At 43.2% G+C, this 5,945-nt stretch overlaps 1 protein-coding gene across 3 annotated transcripts in view; it reads left to right on the top strand.

Moving 5' to 3' along the window:
- The window catches only part of LOC112147851 (RNA-binding Raly-like protein), a 36,980-nt gene that overhangs the window by 5,705 nt on the left and 25,330 nt on the right, over positions 1–5,945 (top strand). The gene's annotated exons all lie outside the window — the stretch shown is intronic.

Raw genomic sequence — 5,945 nt, forward strand, 5'->3', positions numbered from 1 at the left:
GATAAGGCTTGTGTGAATGCTCTAAGCTGAATTTGATGCTGAAATTGATAACTAAAAATGCTGAAGCTAATAGCTGAAAACCCTGAAGCTGAAAGCTAGCTAAAATGTTTGCAAAATGCCAAATTAGCCTAAAAAACAGAAAAGAAATTCTAAATGAGCCAAAACAGCGAGCATGTAGCTGAATGTTAGCTAGTCTCCAAATTATCCTAAAAACTGAAAAAAACTAAATTAGCCAAAACAGCTAGCATATAGCAAAAATTCTAGCTAAACCTCAAAAATAGCCTAAGAATCCTTAGTAACTGCCAAAACAGTTGAAAAAGCTAGAAAAAAGAGCTGAACCTTTTAATAGCTGAAAGAGCTGAAGAGTTACGGACGTCCAAGAAAATGTATGGAAGGTAATAATAATAATAAAGAAAAAGCGAATCACTATAGTGTGAATGTTTACTGCGGGGGCCAACTGTGGAGCCGGGCCTGATCCGGCCCGCGGGCCGTAGTTTGGGGACCCCTGGTCTAAGCGAACAGAACCAGAACCTAGTATTGTAACAGCAGCAGAACAGAATGAATGTTTGATTCTAAAATAACAAACAGCATTCGTCACATTTTAGTTCACAGACAGTAACAAGCTAAAGCACATTTACTGTCAGTAACAGACTTCCTGTGCTCTCCTCGGGTTTATGTTATTATTTTAATCCTTTTTCAGTAAAAAGGGATTCTTTTCCCTCCACAGCCTTCATGGAGGCAGAGACGATGAAATTCTGCTTCTTCCTGATTCCAGCTCATTTCAGAATGAGTTAGAATCTGAAACGGTTCTCTGTTGTGCCTTCCTCAAAGAGGATGCTGCTCAGAAAGTCAGAGGAGGTTGTTGAGAGGTTCTCCTGAGCACCAACACTTATTCTGTCTCATTCATTCTGGGGGGTGAGGTGGGGTGCAGCTGTATTTAGCTCCACGTTGTCCTTTTTGAGTTCACAGATCAACAGGAGGTAAACACGGGAGGCAGCAGCCTGAACGCTTCCTTCACCAGAACCTCCATCCGTCCTCGCACTCCTGCTGCGCCGCTGCGCGCTCCTCTCACCCCCCATCGTTCGTGAGCGCTAAAGGCGGTCGTGCCACTCAAGTCACATGTGACTCATGACATCTAACGAGAATATTAGCTTCTGTGCGAGTCTCTAACTTGATGAGTAAGACCTCGCCCGAGTATTTTTACATCCTAAAAACAAGTCGTTGTTGAGAAGGATCGGTCCCAGAGAACAGATGTTTGCCCTTTACAGAACTCGTCTTTTAATTAATTTAGTCAATAAAAACACATCTTCTTCAAATATTTGTGTAAATATTGTTTTTAATAGTAATTTGTTGTAAAATTCCTGTAAACAAAACAAAAACGAACCAAATTCAGTCATTTTTAGACAAAATTTGGATGTTTTAAACATTTTTGTTTCTTCAATCCCATAATTTTCTGATCTATTTCCAAAGCGTTCCCACTGGTCTTTCATTATGATGATGAAGTTTTAGCCAAAATCATAAATACTGTCATTTTCTAGGACATAGTTCCTACAGGCAAGACAAGTTTATTTGTATGTCACATTCCATGTTCAGAGACAATTCAGTTTTACATAAAACATTGAAAGAAACAATCAAGACAAACAGTAAAGGTGTGATCATTAAAATATTATTAAAAGAAAATAACTGAATTTAAAACAAGTGCAAGCATGTGAATGAAGTCCAATTCACAGATGTTAGAAATGCTTACGAGCAGATCTGTGGAGAACATCACTATGATCAAGAACAGGAAGGATGATGGTTTGAACTTATGTTTGTCTTGCAGAGACCCCCCCCCCCAACCCAACATTAGCGATGCAACAAAAACAGCAACAATATCGTTTCTATCCGGTCGTACAGTTCTGATCCAGAGTCCAACGCAACAAAGACGTTCATGAATCTATTTGTCTGCAGATGAATGAACCAGAATGGGGCGGAGCAGAAAGCTTGTGGCCCCGCCCAGTTTATTTTCTACATCATAAATCTTTTATTTACAATGATTTGAATAAAAAAACAGCAAACAAGACCAAGTGGGACCATGTGGTTTAAAAGTGGGCAGAAAATGTGGGTCCTGATTGGGTTTGTTCACATTGACTTAACTCTAGAACATGTTTGGCGGGAAATTTTTACTTGATATAATATGTACAGTTAAAAGTATTTCTTATTAAAAAAAATACTGTGGTTTATTTACAAAATGGAAAATAAAAATTTAGGAAGATCCTGAAAACATTCTTGAAAATTACTGAAAAATTAGGAATTTGAGAAGAAAAAGTTCCTAAAAATAAATGAATGATCCTGGAGAACTGGCCTTTGGTCCACCCATCCTGGGACATGTGAGGCTTTACCCAGAGACCCATGATACTCAGAGACCCATGATACCGAGAGACCCATGATACTCAGAGACCCATGATACCCAGAGACCCATGATACCCAGAGACCCATGATACCCAGAGACCCATGATACCCATGATACTCAGAGACCCATGATACCCAGAGACCCATGATACTCAGAGACCCATGATACTCAGAGACCCATGATACCCAGAGACCCATGATACCCAGAGACCCATGATACCCAGAGACCCATGATACCCAGAGACCCATGATACCCAGAGACCCATGATACCCAGAGACCCATGATACCCAGAGACCCATGATACCCAGAGACCCATGATACCCAGAGACCCATGATACCCAGAGACCCATGATACCCAGAGACCCATGATACCCAGAGACCCATGATACCCAGAGACCCATGATACCCAGAGACCCATGATACCCAGAGACCCATGATACCCAGAGACCCATGATACCCAGAGACCCATGATACCCAGAGACCCATGATACCCAGAGACCCATGATACCCAGAGACCCATGATACCCAGAGACCCATGATACCCAGAGACCCATGATACCCAGAGACCCATGATACCCAGAGACCCATGATACCCAGAGACCCATGATACCCAGAGACCCATGATACCCAGAGACCCATGATACCCAGAGACCCATGATACCCAGAGACCCATGATACCCAGAGACCCATGATACCCAGAGACCCATGATACCCAGAGACCCATGATACCCAGAGACCCATGATACCCAGAGACCCATGATACCCAGAGACCCATGATACCCAGAGACCCATGATACCCAGAGACCCATGATACCCAGAGACCCATGATACCCAGAGACCCATGATACCCAGAGACCCATGATACCCAGAGACCCATGATACCCAGAGACCCATGATACCCAGAGACCCATGATACCCAGAGACCCATGATACCCAGAGACCCATGATACCCAGAGACCCATGATACTCAGAGACCCATGATACCCAGAGACCCATGATACTCAGAAAATGTTAAAGATCATGGAAATGCTTTTGCTGTTCTATGAGGCCCACTTGGCCTTGCTGGTTGGGGAAATACTTTAAGCTGAATTTTCTTCATACATGTCTTCTATTAATGGCACAAGAACGAGTTAAAAACACCAAAGAACATTTCTATTGGAGTGGTCTTTAAGGACACGCCCATCATGACTTACCAACACCTTCAGACTCATTTATCATCACTTAAATATTTTCCATAGATATGACCAGACCTGCTGAGTGCCTGTTGTGACCTTTGACCTTTCCCTGCGGTTTCTGTGGTCTCAGAAACTCTTTCTGAACGGATTGTTCTGGTTTCCTGTGACCCAGTTAGCTGTTCAGAGGAAGCAGGAACTCGGGAGGAGAGTTAAGGAGCCGCAGAAGTATGTCAGAGCCAGCAGAGACGTTTGGGTTTGCGCTGGAGCGGAGCGGCGGACTCCCCTGCTGCAGGAGGAGGTGGGCGGGGCCTCTTCTTCAAACAAACGCGCACAGATGAGGGAGAAATCCTTCACCTTAGATGTTTTCCAGACAATAAAAGACGGAGAGAATCTGGAGCTCAACTCCTGAGGAAAACACTCCTCTGTCGCAGCGGTGAACGCGCCCCCACCGCCGCCGCCACCGCCGCCACCGCCGCCACTGCCGCTTTAAACGATAACGCTCTGCTGTTCATGCAGAATGAAGGAGTCTTCTGACTGTGAGGCCGCGCTCACGTTTGATTGGACTGTTGTTTTTCTCTTTTTGGACTTGAGTTAAAGGCAGCAGCTTCTCCATCGCCGCCGTTTGATCCGCCTCCAGAGCTCCTGGTGGTTTTCTCATCCCGGCGTCGCGTCTCAGAGCTTCACATCACATCAGTGATCTTTCATCCCCTCAGCTCAGTCTGAGATCTTCTGCCCCCATGAAACCAGGGGGTGTTTAGGTTCCCCCCATCTCTGCTCCTGATCCTCTGATCTCTTTATGATTCCAGTTCTGAGGCTGGTTTTATTGTTGATCTTCACGTCTTTAAACTCTTTTTATTGATGTTTTTTTTATTTGACCATCTGCTAGTTATGTTATTCCTCCTCCTGAGAAGCGTTTTTCTGCATAAATAAATAAAGCTCCTGCTGAGGTTTCATCCCTATCGGACCATGAGGCGGATCCTTCAGGTTTACGTCGTCTCTGGTTCCAGTGATTTCTGTGTTTTTGAGCTAAACCAGGAGGAACCTGGAACCAGCAGCTCCAGATCCACATGGAGACGTTTGAGCAGACATGTCGACCGTCAGAGTCAGCAGCTCCCCGAACCAGAACTACCTAAAGACAACAAATAAACAAAGCCAACAAACTAAGACTACAAACCCCAAACTAAAACAACAAAAGCCAGCAGGGTAAGACTGCTGAGGACAAAGAGGGAAAAAAGAACAAATAAATAAAGGAAAAATAAATTAGTTTGTTTTAAAGTAAGGATTATTTAATTAGCATTTATTTCATTTAGATTAGTTACATTTATAAATTGATGTCTGAGCTGCACATGGATCAGGAGTCGGCAACCTTTAACAGTAAAAGAGTCATTTGGACTTGTTTTCTTCTGATCAGAACCGAGAAAGAACCGCATAGTTTTACTGTAGCATTAAGAATTTGGATTTGCATCCATGACCTTCTTTTTTTAATCATAAATATACATTTTGTCTATTTTTTGGCACTGACAAAAGCAAAAATATAAAAAGAACCAAGTATCTCCCAAAATGTACATTTAGTTTACTTCTTTTCAAAGTAAAAGATGCTCTGTGCCAAACAGGATCATCTCAGCTCATCTGAGAGATTCTGAGAGACGTTAGGTTCTTTTTATATTTTTGATTTTGTTTGTACCAAAAAATAGACTAAATTCATATTTATTATTAAAAAAAGAAGGTCATTAATGCATTTCCTAAAGGCCAAAATAAGACTATGCGGCTCCATAGGTTCTGATCAGTAGGATCCAAACCCGAACGGTTCTTTTACCGGTACAGGTCGCCGCCCTGATCTACAGGATGAAGCCGACAGAACCTGGAGTTCTGGATTCTGTCAGTATTTTAGCAGCCGGTTGGACCTCGGTGGAGCTTTGAGTTCAAGAAGTCAGTTCATTAAATGTATGAGAAATATGTAAATGACAACAGCCTGATGGAATAGTAATATGAGGACGGAGTCCCAGGAATAATTTATAAGCAGCGCCGCTCACCTACTGCATCATGTATGGCTGCATTTTTCATCTTTGATATTCTGGTCCGAGGCTCAGTTCTGAGCGGCTCGGAGATGATTGGCATCACAAACGTCTCTTCCTCTTTTCCCTCTCAGAGTTCTGTCATTCACGCCTCTTTTATTTGAATATTTTGACTCTTTTTCTCCACTTTTGTTTCTGCAGTTCACAGAAAGATGTGATGCTGAAGCTAAACGTTCAGGAAGGAACAATCTGACCGTCACAGACCTGCAGAGCAGCTCCTCCTCTCCACTCCTCTCCTCTCCTATCTCCTCCTCTCCTCTCCTCTCCTATCTCCTCTCTCCTCCTCTCCTCCTCTTCTCCTCT

The sequence above is a fragment of the Oryzias melastigma genome, linkage group LG17 (genome assembly GCF_002922805.2).
Source record: "Oryzias melastigma strain HK-1 linkage group LG17, ASM292280v2, whole genome shotgun sequence".
NCBI lineage: Eukaryota > Metazoa > Chordata > Actinopteri > Beloniformes > Adrianichthyidae > Oryzias > Oryzias melastigma.